This window comes from Papilio xuthus, unplaced genomic scaffold (genome assembly GCF_000836235.2).
Source record: "Papilio xuthus unplaced genomic scaffold, Pxut_1.1 DF826949.1, whole genome shotgun sequence".
Lineage (NCBI taxonomy): Eukaryota > Metazoa > Arthropoda > Insecta > Lepidoptera > Papilionidae > Papilio > Papilio xuthus.
The window spans coordinates 3,544,690-3,561,226 of NW_013531700.1; positions in this window are offsets into that span (position 1 = coordinate 3,544,690).

A 16,537-nucleotide genomic window follows, 5' to 3' on the forward strand; every position below is an offset into this window, starting at 1 on the left:
GTTGTTCGTTTGCCCCCTTCTCCTATAAAAAAACATGGTCTGGAAGAACACATAATCTACAAATATGTTTTGTTTTTAATTCCGAGCGGACGGAGACGCGGACGACAGCTAGTATTTAAATAAAATGAATAACGAGAAACCTAACTACGAACAATGAATGTTAACCAAAATCGGCTAAGCCGTTTAAGTTTTATTTGCCGTTTTGAAATTATCTTTACTGATAAGTTTCCACTGTCGTAACTTCGTATAAACATGTTGCCTCTTCAAAGAGAGGGAGATAATTTTAAACACAGTGTAACTACAGCATTAACCAAAAATCACATAATCACGACAAAGATTGTGTGTTGTTTAAACATATTTATCTGAGATAACTATATCTCAGGGCAATGCACGTAATCACTTATCTATTTTAAGATAATCTAAATAAAATCCTAATAAGAGATAATTTAAGAACAAGTTTTGTTTACTTTAACAATATATGTATTAAGATTTACGATAACAATCCAACCACCTTGGAGGCGTTGCAAGTCTAATTCGAGTTAATTCTCCAACATCGTTGCAACTGTGTTATAACATATTGCGATGATATTCGTCAAATTCGGATTAGTCGTTTACGCCAGTGGTTCCCAAACTTATTTTGTCTACTGCTCACTTTGAGTATAAATATTTTTAGCGCCATATTTTCACATATTTAAAAACCACTATAACTTCAAATTAAATTAATTAATTATTGTGACGTATATATGTATATTAACGGAGAATTCTAAACAAAACTTTTACTATTGCAACTTGAGACCTGCAGCGCCCACAAGGGGGCGTTATCGTCCACTTTGGGAAAGACTGGTTTACGCTATAGGTAACAACGTGTGAACATACGAATCATGGGTAATATCCTTAATCACTGGGGTATAGCGCCGCCCAAAAAAAAACTAAGATAAAAAAGAATCGTGTAAACTTAATCTAAAAAATGACATACAACACCAGTCGAATGAAAAAAGAATTATGAAAATCGGACAACTATGGGCGGATTTATCGATAAACGAAAAAAAACCTAACAGACGAATTTGGAACCTTCTCTTTTTGAAGTCCGTTAAAAATTTGATTTGTAACAAATTTCCTAAGCATAAGTAAAACTAGTAAATTGAGATAAACAACGTTGTGTAAGGGTCTTCAATCCAATTATCCTGTACTCACGTTGTTAAAGCTCAAAGGAAATTGATTGGCAGGAAAATGGGAATCAATATTTTGGTCACGTAACATACACTGTCAGTACTAAATATCGTAAAATGTTAAAAATGTAACATTTAACTTACTAATATTATAAATGCGAACGTTTACATGGATGTGATGTGGATGGATGGATGGGTATTTGAAGATAACGGCTGAACGGATCTCGATTAAATTTGGCATACGTATGGAACATAGTCTGAAAGAACACATAGGCTACACTACTTAAGTTTTTTTATATATCAACGTGGACGGAGTCACGGGCGACAGCTAGTTATTAATAAAAAAGACTAACATTTCAGCGCGTCGACTTTCGCGCGGAATTAAAAATTAACTTAGCAACATATAGGGTCTTCCTATGTTCTATATCTATGCCAAAACTCAGCGACACATTCATCAAAATATCATAAATAATATTAATATGATGTTATCAATGTTGTTCATTTAATATTAACGAAAATTAAATAAAATACTAATACTAAAACACTTCATACATCATTTATTAAACCTTAAGAAGTGTTGCTTTTACTTCGAATGTGAAATTACCCCATCTCGAGTTTACATTATCCAAACACGTATAAAACATCTAGTCATCCTGCTCATTTTCTTTAAAAACAACAGAGATGTTTTAGTAATAGAAATACTTGTTTATAACACGCCGGTTTAATTCATAACACCTAAGGTACGATAAAGTTTATGTTCTCTAACGAACGTCACTAACGAGGTAAAACCGCAGCTAACATTGTTTTGGCTTAGAGGAATCTGTGGTCTGAAATAGCAAGATTTGAAATGAAATATTTAAAAAGTTTACCTTGTGTTCCTATTAAAGGTATTCTTCACATTTCAAACAGTTCATTTAAATGCAGATGTACTATGCACAGTGGTCAACTCCGGACTACGCACACGCGGTATTGAAAAGAAAACTTAATTAGTAGCCTATGTGTTGTTTAAGACTATGTTCTATATTTATTCAAGATTCGTTGAACAGTTCTGGAGATACCTACTAAGAGATTTTTAAGAAGAAAATCCGATACTGCCTGTGTATTGGCGCAACACTAGCTTTACTAAAATGTCGACGTTTATGTCCCCTCACAAATGATTTCCGACATTTGACTGGGTAACGAAAGTGCGCGCAAAATTCTAATTAGTAATGTTTAAGAAATATACTTACGTCGCTGGCGCAGGCGACCGGGACCTCCGAAACAAGAGATCGCCAAAGTCACCTGTCCTGCACCTTCTCCTGCCAGTCAAACAAATATCCATTCATCTAAACATACGCATTGTTAATATAAGTCGAATTAACACGGACAAATCTTAATATGATAATAAATGCGATTTTTTGGATAGAAGGTATCTCGGGAACCGCTGAATTTGATGAAATTTGGCACACATATGGAACATGGTCTGGAAAAACAGGCTACTAATGTTTTTTTAATTTCACGCGGACGGAGTCGCGGGCAACAGTTAGTATAAAAAAAAACAAATACCCATCAATGTAAACATCGCTTGTAACTGTAAATCTATCGAGCGAGGGAAGCAAGCGTAAATTACTTTCGACGTGCTCCCTACTAACAAGGATTTATATGTTTTAAGGCTGTATGTTACGGCTGAGAGTCTCTGTTATACTTAAGGCTTAACTGGTTAATTATAACATAATAATGTTTCATAATAAGGCTATAATATTAGTATTCGTCCGTGTTACTAAACGTCGAAGAAAATATTCAATAAACGTTTAAAGAGACAGTGTTTCGGGACGTTATACATAACGCCTTTGTTAAACACTAGCAGTTGCCCGTGGCTTCGTTCACGGGGTTTGAATATTTTATTTATTTATTTATTTATTTAAAAACTGCATAGCATCATTACAGTATACAACCAATTTGACACTATACACACTTTACATAACAGTTTACACGATAACATATTTTATAATAACAGTAAATAACACATAACAATGATAAATAAAAAGAAAAATACATAGATAAACAGTGCAAGAATATATAAACGCGTAACTAAACATCAATATTCAAACGTCTTCCACACATCTGTACGCAGCCTCTGTGAATTTCGACTCGCTGCAACTAAATAAATCTATATCTCTAGATATGATATTGATAACCTATATTGATATATCTAGTAACAAACATAGCCTATGTCACTCGAGGGTAGTGTACCTTCACAACAGTGAAAGAATTCTTCAAATCGGTTCAGTAATTTCGGAGCCAATTCAATGCAAACAGATATTTTCTCTTTATATTAGTATAGTTAAATATATAATAGTTTTTAAAGTATTTAATTCGTTATCTTTAACTATTATATAATAAATCTTATTTATTGTCAAGCTGCAAGAAGTTTTACTTATATTAACAATATTTTCATAATATTTAAAAAAAAACAACTGAACTCCTTATTAATACCCCTTAATTCAATGATAACATCATTCGTCAAAATCGGTTCCGACATTTAGGCTAAAGATCACAATTGAATTGACATACATAAAAGTTACATTACCCACCTAACCTATTTATGAATCTCTCTATGAAACATATATTTGAAAAACATAAATAACGATGGTTTAAAAGGAGATTTTAGTCTACGAAGTCCATTATAAAAATGTCTATTGCCATATATTTCTTTGCAACATTTGTTGTAACCATGTTAACATCTTGCTAATATTATAAACGCAAATGTTTAGATGGATGGATGGATGTTTGTTTGCTGAAAGGATCTCGACGAAATTTGACTTGCATATAGAACATAATCTGGAAGAACACATAGGCTACTTATAAACTTTTTTAATTCGTGCGGACGGATTCGCGGGCGATAGCTAGTTTGAAATAAATGTCGCTTTAATGTTACCACTTTGTACATGATATAGTTGGAAATGTCGTACACATGAAACGTAGATGTTTCTAAACGACTGAGCACAATTGTACAACTTATTTCTTTTTTAAATGTAAAGAAAAATTTAATATGGCACTTACAGTTAAATATTTCCTTAGTGTAGATTTAGTTTCAAAAATGAACTTAAGGTTAGTAATATCAAAATTGCGTAAGTTTAGACGGATGGATGGATGTTTTTTTAGAAGGCATCTCTGGAATGCCATAACGAATCTTGATGAAATTTAGCACAGATATAAAACACAGTCAGGAAGAACACATCAGCTACTTATTTAGTTTTTTTTATTCCGCTGATATTGGAGTCGCACGCCATATCTAGTGTTCATACATCCGAGGCGTTTTATAAGAAAATTCTTATCAAAGAAAATCTATTCCATTTTGTTCGTAACACGTAGACTGTATACAATAATTTTATAGCGTATCATCTTTCCTTTTGTTTTTCATTTCGCAACGACCTATTATCATAGTCATTTTCCTCGTAGAAACAAACAAGAACTGCAAATCAGCATGACTCGGCATTTATGAAACATAACAAGTTTGTTTTGATTACTTCTAGTTATTACGTAACGTACCTAAGTACAAGAAAATGGAAGAATTTCTATTAAATCAGGTACTAGCTGTCGCCTGCGACAATGTTCTACAACTATGCCAAATTTCACCGAGATCTATTGAGCCATTCCGGAGGTACCTTCAAACAAATTACCATCTATCCATCTAAACATTCGCATTTATAATATTAGTAAGGTTAGGAAGAAAATCCGACATAGTGCTGGTGTATCGGCGCAACACTAGCCTCAACGTTTATGTTCCCTCACTAATCAATCTAATACGTGACTTGGTAAAGTAAACGCGCCATTCGCGTCAAAGGGTTCTAACTAATGTCTAAAAGTAAGTAAGATTATAAATTTAAATCGGAGCGATATGAAAGATACGAATACAGATTTTTTGAATCTATTTTTTGTACGAATCAAATCTAACCTACATTTTTAACAATAAAATTGAAAACAGTAATTCCAATCGGATGAAGATAATGAGAAAAAATCTTTTGAAATGGAAATTCAAAAGTTATTGTTTCAGTTTCATTACGGTTGGCCCGTGCTATGACTTCGCAATATTCCGTCTGTATAAGCTCTTAAGCTTTGCATTTGATTCGACTCTGCAATTCAAAATCTCTAACAAATTCTCGTTGCCTTAAAATGAAACATTCACAAATGTACAGTTTACATTTGCATTTCCTATGCAGATATCAATTCATCTGATATTAAACTAAGATAACTTTAGATTGAAATATAATCATAATGAAACTGAAGAACAAACGTATTAAATATAAAACTTGTTGGTCTCCACGAATTAATTTAATTACTAGCCTATATGTCCTCTCGGGCTATATTCTACATCAATGCCAAATTCAAGCGAGATCTATGCAGCCGTTCTGGAACTACCTTCCAACATAAATCCAAAAATTCGCATTTATATTTGACAGTCTAGTAATAATATCTTCAGTAAATTAAAAATACAACTTAAAAGAACAAAAAATATTTCAAAATCGGAGCACCAGGGGCGAAGTTACTCGGTAACACACATAAAAAACATATAGACGTATTGATAACCTCCTTTTTGAAGTCTGCTAAAAATAAAGATAATAAATATCTTATCCTAAAGTATTATGTTTCTTATAAATTAACTTATTCACACCTTGAGATAGTGTTAAAGCTCATGGATTCAAAAGATGTGAACATGACGTCACTAAGTCGAAGCTTTTCCAACGCTCAAAGCGCTCCAAAGCTTCGACTTAGCGTAGTCCGTACAGCAAAACCGTAATTGCAATTGCAGGAAAGGGAAAAGATTTCCCACAGTGCAGATGTAATTAAAAATTTCCTTTATTTTTTAATTAGTTGATCTAAATGTGAACAGAATCAAAAGTGAAAATGTCAAATGAATTTGTTAAAAATACTGATGAATTCAGAATTTCAAGGTAAACATTAAATCAAGATTTGTTTTTAAACTATTAAATTATTTGCTTATATAGACGACTCACTTAATCCTTAGATTTATACTTACACTGGCTGTTGTCCGCGGCTCCATTCGCGCGGAATTAGAAAAACATAAGTACCATGTACTCCCAGTCTATGTCACTTCTGTGCCAAATTGTATCTACCGTTTGAACTACTGCTATACATTGACTTTTAACCTATTCTGCATTCACTATACTGGAGTATAATTATAATAAAGCAATATAACTATCTGCGAGAGAGGTATGGTCACTTTACTAGGTCAGGAATCGAAATGGCTGACATCCTTTCTAACATCTGCTTATATAAACAAAAGATCAACCGTATCCATTGGTTATTCTGCAATACCCAATCATTTTGGATACCCCGGAAATGACAACAATCCATTTATCTAAACATCTATAATATTAGTAAGATGTAGATGTGATTTTATATAGTATAAATTATTAGCTTATGTCTTAGTTTAAATATATTTTAATTTTACATATGAATTAAATAGGTATTTCAATTTGCAACATTAAGAAATTTACACTTAAAGTGGTTCCGGTCAAATAAACTTTATTGTCTTCGATTTAGAAATAATGTAAGATGTATTCGTTTTGAAACGAACTATCACAAGTTTGTAGAAAATAATACACATCATTTTGACCATATTTTTGTGCGTTTAAGACAGTAAATACAATAACTTCGTGAGGGCGTCGAAAAGTTTTTGAAGTGTTTTTTTTTAATTTTATGACCTGGTAACACAGACCTTTAGGTCATATCTTATTTGGAAAATGTTCATTACTTTGGGTTCACTACACTTCACTTTACTAAAATTCGTCGTTTTGAACACTGTTAACAGCATAGGGCTGACACAGATTATAAATGATGATTAATATGATAAACGTTTTTTTTTTCTTTTTCGTTTCTTTTTTTTCTCGCTGATGATGGCTTATGATTATCTATCTTGTGATATAATTAAGCGTCAATAGCCTAATGGTTAAGACCATTCGACTATTGTCGTGAACCATATCCTAGCACAAGCCTAGAGCTTAGTTGGAATGAAATAAAAAAAAAACATATATGAATTCGAACGTGTTATGTATTATAATTTTATGGTACAAAGCGTTTCAAACACATCAATTTGAGCCCCATGCTGATATTGAAATTTGATATCGCGATGTGATCCAGGATAAATAAGTTGTCAGCGGAGCGGCAAAATATTCGTTCACCGTTCAAAATACTTTTCAATACATTTAACTTGATATAAAATTGTACAAAATAAAATGTTACGCCATATGTTTCAATGTGAAAAAGAGATTATTGTAAATGAAAAACAAACAAAATTATTTTTTTAATTTTAAGCTAATTATATTATTTTTATTTTGAATAACTGGAGAAATCTTCATCATCATCATAATCAGTCTGGATTTATCCACTGCTGGATGTAGTCCTCCCCCATCGATTGCCACAATGCCTGGTCTTGTACCGCCCGCATCCAGTGCACTCCCGCAACCTTGTCCAGGTCATCGGAGAAATCTTACTTCTTATTTATATTATAAAAGTGAATGTTTAGATGGATGGATGGATGTTTGTTTGAAGGTATCTCCAAAACAGCTGGACGGATCTCGATGAAATTTGGCATGGATGTAGAACATAGAACATAGTCTGGAAGAACGCATGATACTAATTAAGTTTTTTTTTATTTAATTCCGCGCGGACGGAGTCGCAGGCGACAGCTAGTACATCGATAAAAAGAAATTTATTGAGATTGTTCTTTTTTATTTCTTTACAATTTAGCAGCATTTAAATTTCGCACTGTAGAAAAGATTAGTAAGATACGATTGTGTGTTTTCTTTGTACAGTCAAAGTAACCCAAGATACCATTAGAGCTTTCAAAGCGATCTATTTTGTTTTCTCATTTTACTTTGTAAAGGAGAAGAAGGTAAAGGAACATTTTAAAAGTGTACAGAACACAAATTTATATTTCTTTTTTTAGAATAAGATTGTGTTTAAGCACTAATCTTTCTGATTTATTCAATATAGAACTACACCAGGGGTTACCAACTTGACTAGATCAAAGGACTGTTTACAAACGAAGCCCTGTGCGATCTACCATTTACAAACTTCTTGAAATCTAAATGTTACTAATTCAGTATACAATTAAGTTGTATTTTTTATTAAAAGGGAAATTAAAAAACTGCTAATTATCCTTATCTATTCTTAGATTATGTTACTAAGCTTTAACGTACTTATATTTTTGTCTTGTTATGATGGACTAGATTAATAAACTGATAAGCATTCGACCGATTGGTTACCCCTGATCTGTCACTATATATACGTCAATATTACCTTATATTCAATGGAAAAAGTAACTTAATTATTTTAAAATAAAATGTATTGGCTATTGATAGAACTAACCAATGGTCAAGCAAAGGAATAGGGTCCTTTTATTAACCTAAGATCAATCGTAAACATCTTCAATAGTTCGATTAATATCCCTTCCACTTCAAATCACTCGAAAGCATCGTCCACTAACTTTGTAGGACATAATGAGGTATCCGAAATCCAAGTAGTTGATTTAGGATTGCCAAGAGCTATATATGTAATTCGTTTTGAACATCTTTACAAAATAGAGAAAAGAGGATGGCTCCTATTCAAATAAGTTTGGTAATAAGATTAAGAAGTATTATTATATACTATAGTAACTGTGTAATCTAATATTATAAATGCGAATGCTTGGATGGATGGATGGATGGATGGATGAATGTTGGTTGGAAGGTACCATCAGAACGGCTGATTAGGGCTCGACGAAATTTGGCATACATATAGAACATAATCTTGAAGAAAAAATCGGCTACTTATTATATATTTTTTTAAGGTAAGGAATAAATCTGACAAATAGTATAAAAAGTATTGAAAACAAAAGTTAAAGTAAACATATTTATTGAATAACTACGAGTATACATACAAAACAAAAAACAAGGATACTTTATATAACTTTAAGATTTCTTAAGGTGAATAATACGGACGAAGTTGTGATCGTACTTTAATTCTGTTTGTCTCTAGAAGGTTCACAAATAAATAATTCAGTAAAACCTGGAAAAGGAAATGTCGCAGTATAATAGATCAAAATGTTAACCAAAACACCAATACTTCTTACAATTTTATTAGAGGTGAATATTATCTTTTTATAATAATATACTTACCTAAATAATTACTGTACTTTTTATACAAAAAATTATTAACCTTTAGGTTGATTATTTAACCTTCACTGTTATTTTATTCAAGATCCATTTAATAAAAATATTCCATAAACAATTTATATTTTAAATTTCCAATAACAATTGAAGACTTCTTCGGTAAATAGGTTCATAACTTGTTTTTAAAAACAGTCTCGTTAACGCATCTGAGGCACTGAAGCTGCGTGAGGGCCATGGTCTGGGTCTGGGTAAATTTCCACGTCTGACTTTTTTAGGATTGTCCTCCGAGCTCCTAACACTTACAGCCTTCAGAACGCGTCCGACGTCATCCAGCCTTCTTATCTTCGGCCTAGCACGTGCATCCATTTGGTTTCCAACAAGCGTTTATGTTTCGGATTGGCCAGTTTATATATTTGGTATCGTGGTTTAAAACAATCTATTTAAGGTTTATCATTAATAATTGTTATCATTAGTCATTGTTATCATTAAAATTTATCATTAGTTTATGCGTTGTATTCAATTAGTGACGTGATAGAATCTGCCTTATGTATAAACAATGAGCTAATCAATATTAAATAGGCTCAGTCCATTAACGTACAAGTATTATAATCATATAAGCCGATTTCGATTGAATCATTTTCGTATCCATTAAACATGTAGTCAGAGCGATGTTAATCATTGCCTTAACTCTGATAGTTAACGAACCGTACAATTAACTTTAGCCCACAAATATGTATATTATAATAACCATACTTAATATTATCCAATTACAGGATGAAATTAACCTTTCCAATGTTAAAATATCTCTATTTTTTAATAAAATGATAAGAAGTGATTACATCTATATATATTAAAAAAGTCGTGTTAGTTACACTATTTATAACTCAAGAACGGCTTTACCGATATGGCTGAAAATTGGTGAGGAGGTAGCTTAGAGCCAGGAGACGGACATAGGATACTATTTATTCATTTTTTTTCGAATTTATGCCTTTAAAAGCTGCTTTTTATTTAACTTACTAATATTATAAATGCGAATGTTTAGATGGATGTGATGTGGATGGATGGATGGGTAGGCAACACTAATTAAGTTTTTTTATATATCCACGCGGACGGAGTCGAGGACGACAGCTAGTTTTCATACAAATGTTTCGACAGTAGAGATAAAAATTATAAAATTAATACACCAAAGAAAATACATAACACATGTAAGTAAACGAATCGCTTCGTCACTTGTTAATATACTACCAACTAAATATATTAAAAGACTGAAAGTACTAATAAGCATATAGTTAATATTAATACAAACATTATTCAGTAAATAGTTAACTATGTCGATTAATTACACAATATAAGTTATTTAAGTAATTAAGCAATATTTTAAGTAAATTCAATCCGAAATATCCCCGGGCCGGATGTAAATAAGGTTATCGTTTTCACTTTGTGGCGATAAGCCGACCTCATGCCCTACTTAGATCAGAAAACTCGACTATATGTCATGGGGTTAAGCTATAATTTAATCTAGCTTTATTATTACACACTAATTTAATATTCAATAATAAGCTTTTGTATCTACAAACCTAATATTTACCTAAAAAAACTTTGTAGTTTATTGAAAATACCAATTAAAAAAAAAATTAGCACTCTAGTTGTATTTCTCTCTTAGAATATCTTATCAAGTCAATTAAATTATTTTTACCTTAAATTGTTATCTTTCTAATATTATAGATTCGAAAGTGTTGATGGTTGGATGTTTGTTAGAATGTATCTCTGGAACGGATCAACGGATCTTGATGATATTTTGCATAGATGTGAAACATAGTCTGGAAGAAAACATAATCTATTTAAGTTTTTTAGTTCTATGCGGACGGAGTCGCGAGCGGCAGCTAGTTTACAAATATTTGTCTTCAACACTAGAGTCTAAAGAATTGAACTCCAGTATCTAAAGTCTGCAAATTTAGAGTCTAATTTTAGAAATACAGTCTGAAACGTTCCAACACTTTAGTCAAAATCCCGGTATAAATTTGTTAAATGCTGTCCGTAAATCCGTCTGTAATTGCTACAATTTGTGGTCCGTAATCTGTTACACAAACGTAATAATCGTTGGAGTTCAAAACAAAAATTAGGAAGTTTTAGTTGACATTAAAACATAACTTTAGTGATTACTTTGATTGTTGTTGATAGTTTGATAGAAGGGAACGCTTTGTTAGGGTTTTGTTTGTTTCTTCTGATAGTGATATTGTTCAATTACAATAGATTAAATACAAGTATGTTCTATGCTTTTTATTAAATTGAATAAGTTTATTATATTTTCTCTATGAGCTGGGCTGGTGTCCAAACTAGCGGGATACCCCGTGAGATGGATCACCAGGCATCCGCACCATAGTCCACAAACTAAAAAAAAATTGCATACTGAAACATCTTTTTTTGCGTCGATCAGATATAACCACGGCAATGTTTATTAATTTTCTAAAGACTCCGTCCACGCGAAGTTAAAAAAACTATTGGTCGCAGCGTAATGTTATGTAAAAAAAGAATTTTTCAAATCGGACCAACTGGACTCACGGTTCCTGAGATTAGCGCGTTTAAACAAATAAACAAACTCTTCCGCTTTTTAATATTAGTATAGATAAGAATAATGACGAATACGTGCATCATCACATCACATTCAGCCTAAACTTGTCCACTGCTGGACGTAGGCCTCCCCCATCGATTTCCACAATGCCCATACATAAAATAAATAAACAATAAATACTCATACGTGTATATATGTATTTAATGTATACATTTAATGCAGCTGACTGTACCGTATAGGTTCTGTATCTTAGTCAAATTCTACCATTAATTTAAAAAAATAAATACTCATATTTTGAGTTAATAACTACGAAATAGTAGTTTATAGTCCAAATATTTATGTACTATAAACTAAAACTGTTTGTGACCTAACATGACCTTAATAATGTATTCAAAATTAACGATTATCTGTACCGGCCGCAGCTGTCGGTGAAACAATAACATTATGTCAGATGGTTGATTTATATTGTGTTTAATTAATACAATAATGTCCTATCGTATTTCATCTCAAATTACCTTTTTAATACAAACATTTATCACGGGAAATAAAATATAACATATTTATATCTTAGTAATCGTTATTTTTTTTAATAGCAAATGCCACGCAGCACGACATAGTTTGCAATTCTTCCAAGGTGTAATTCTATTTTATTTTATTGCAGAAGAAAACCAACAGCGTAGTAAAATGTAAAATTAACATCCAGTACTTATAAAACAAAACAAGGCCAATAATAGGTTTTCCAGTAAATTAAATTTAATAATAACAAAGATAATTCTTACGATCATCGACGACGATCGAGTAATAAAAGTTTTCAACCCTTGGGTCTCTAAGACTTTGAAGAAAGGGCGTGAAATATCAATATTTATAAATAAATGCATATTTTTTCCATTATCTACTTAGGTGGTATCAAATAACGAAATAGATAGATGTGAATAAATGGGGAATCTCTTTATTTTCGCTTGGTACGACTTTGGGGGATCGGGAATTAATTTCCCACACAAGGGCGTGGTTCCGTGAAAATATCGCTATCATATCGTATGTCGTTACGTCACCGCAAAAACAACTGAACATCGGAAATATAATAACATATAATTAAGTAGTTAAATAACAAACAAAAATCTTACCAAGAACATTCTCTGACATGAAGCACCAACATCATTGGTGAACAAATAAACGTCGAGATTATATTTGCCAATCTAATTTGCCGATGAGTCGTCCGGCTGACCCAAATAAAATTTATGTAGGTCACACGATACATTTATTCGGCATTAGACTACAACAGAACATACTATATCTTCAAATATGTTATTAAATACAATGTCAACTAAGCTCTTGTATTATGCTTGGTTGATATCAACTAGTCAAATGAGGTGCAAACCCTATACCACGTGATCGGAAATCCGTACCCTAAAGCATTAGGCTATTGGGGCTTAGTTTTAATCTAATCTCATCTTACTTATTGTAACCTCTTACATTCTATTTAGAAAAATCGGCACTGAATACTTACTTAATATTTTTTTTTTGGTTTGTTAATTTTTTTTTTCTTTGTTTATACTTCCTGTTTGTTTCGTATCAATGTTGTACACCTGTTATTATATAAATTTAGAGTTTTATAGTGTGTTATATTGCATTATTTTTTTATTATTTATGGTATCCTTCATTAAAACTTAAAACCATTTCCACTAAACATATTAAGGTCCTCTTTTACGTAATCTACATTTATGGTAGTATGAACTCACTCTAAGCATTAGAAGCCCGACCGTAAAGTGGTATTGTTATCAAAGGCCCAAGATAAGCCTTAATTTACGCATGTTTAGGCGAAGGGTGAACCTTTACTGTAAATTTAGATACTCAATTGATACTGTTGTGTACAAAGATATACTAATCTTACTCAATCACTAAGTTTATTTGTATGTTAGATTTTTTTTATATCATAATTTAACAGTGGTAGAGCCCGCTTTAACATCTTCGCACGAATTTGCCTGGCTCGCCCGGTGAAATACCACGACCACACAGAAGACAGGCGTGAAGTGGAAGCAATTCCGCGTTTCGTCTGATGAGTGTGCGTCCCGGAGGCCTAATTTAGTCCTCTTTCCCTTCCCATCCTTTTCTTTATAAGGAAAGGATGGGAAGTGGAAGTGGACTTTACGGATGAGAGGATGCATGGGTGCAAGGTGGCAAACGAGCGAGCTGCCACCTGAAATCGCTAAAATAGCGAAGTGACCGTTGCCCATAGACATACGCAATTGCATATTCGTTGCCTACCTTTAATCGACGGAGGAGAAGATGCGCAGAAAGAAAATATATTCCCTTTCCATGCATCCTTTCATCCGGAAAGTCCACTTCCACTTCCCATTCTTTCCGTATAAGAAAAATGGTAGGAAGGGAAAGAGGACTAATAGAAATTTTCATTTTAGACATTTCTTTTTTTTTATTTAACAAAAATTTATATATTCTTTCCTACGAATTTTATTGACATAATTTGATAAAGTTCCACGTCAATTCTATGAAATATAGAAAAAGATCAAGTATCATCGTTACAAATAATATCATTTGATATTATCTTTGTTTCTTTATTTTGCTATTCAATTTGGTGATTTAACAGAATATCGTTATAATTTACTTTGTGCTCGTAATGTATTTGTCCAATATTTTATTATTTAATATAACTTTATCGAGAAATAAGACAAAATGTGAATCATCTTTGACTTTTAGCACAAATAAAAGGAAACAACACGTTTTTTTGTTAAAACACCGGTACAAAATTGTATCAATTTTTTAGAAAAGTTTTTTTTGAAAGTGTGGAAAAGTTGAAAAGACTTAAATATAACATAACTTTTTGTTACTTGCCATTTAAATAGTCAGCTATAAATTACAATACTACCAAATTATTCTCCGTTTCAATTTGCATTGTATTTTTGTTGTGCGATCGACTAACGACTAAAAAAGCATCGTTCGAATGTTCATTCACATTCGTTTAAATTGAATTTGAACGATGGCTTTTCATCGCGTTACATTTTATACAAATTTACAACGTTGAAGGGAATATTTGACTGTCCACGGATCATCCTGTATTGTATTGGTGCGAAGCCGTGGATGGACATAGATTTGACAAGAGACGTCAATGATACAATGCTTGGCCGAGAAGGGGTGCACCCCTTATGAGGTTGCGCTTCAACAGAATCTGGACCGTGGCAGTTCGTACGGGTTGGTGATCGGATTGAGGCTTGCCTCTCCACTAGCCAACTTGCAGTTCGTACGGTGCGGTGATCGGATCGAGGCTTGCCTCTCCACTAGCTACCTTGCAGTTTGTACGGGTTTGTGAACGGATTGAGGCTTGCCTCTCTACTAGTCAACTTGCAGTTCGTACGGGTTGCTGAACGGATTGAGGCTTGCCGCTCCGCTAGCCAACTTACAGTTCGTACGGTCCGGTAAACGGATCGAGGCTTGCCTCTTCACTAGCCAACTAGCAGTTCGTACGAAGAAGAAGAAAATATAGTGTGGAAGAACACATAGGCTACTCACTAACTTTTGTTCTAATTCCACACGGACGGAGTCGCGGTCGATAGCTAGTGTGCATGCATTACTGATATAAATTCAAATTTCCTTAAGTTAACAAATATCAAGTATCAAAACGATATCGGATATTTCCTACAGTTGAATACATGCACGTAAGTAAACATTTACTGTGTCGAGACGATTTATGTTAGTGGCTGTCTATGTACCGGACAGTGATGTATTGATCACGTATTCCTTACACATTTTAGCTATACACTAAGACGAATAATGACTTTCTATACTGCAGTGTTGGCGGCTCAGGGGCTAAACATTTAACTTGTAATATACATGTGGTGGGTTCGAATTCCGCCATTTACCAGTGTTTTTTTTTTGCCTTGACATTAATTTGTTACTCAAATTTTTGTTCTTTGTATGGAAATAATATTTTTAATGATTGATTTCACAAAATCTAAAAAAAGTGATTTTTTTGTACATCATACCAATTCAAAAATAATTTACATATAAACTTACATAAGCGCAATAAACATTAGCTGGCAAGCTAATTATTATAATTATAAAAGGAGTCTAAATTAAACTACTTCTTTCTCAATAGAATAGTTACAGTTATAACTTTTTAAAATTAAAGTGATAAAGTTACAGGAAAGTTAAATGGAAATTCTCGATAAGGTAAATATGAAGCGAACTGGAAAATAAGTTATCAAATTGTTTAAAGGGTAAAAGTTTCAATGCAAAATGTATTCGCTTACATCAATTTAATAATGATGCATAATATGTTGTTTGTTAGAAATCGTTTCTAAGTACGAATTATAAATAACTAGCTGTCGCCCGCGACTCTCTCCGCGAGGATATGTAAAAAAAACTTAATATATAGATAAAAAGCACCTCTTCAAGGCATGAATTCGAAAAAAAGAATAAATAGTATCCTATATTTTTCGTAGTTTAAATTCCTTACAAAATTGACACAGTTTTAATTGGTCACATAAGTCAGATGTCGTCCCATATTCGAAGCATGCTGGGTTAAATCAACGTCACTCTCACGTGCCCAGACTTTCATCTATCAACGTCCGCTGTGATAACAGAGAATATTGTAGTAAGGGACATGCATGCAGAATTGTACAAGC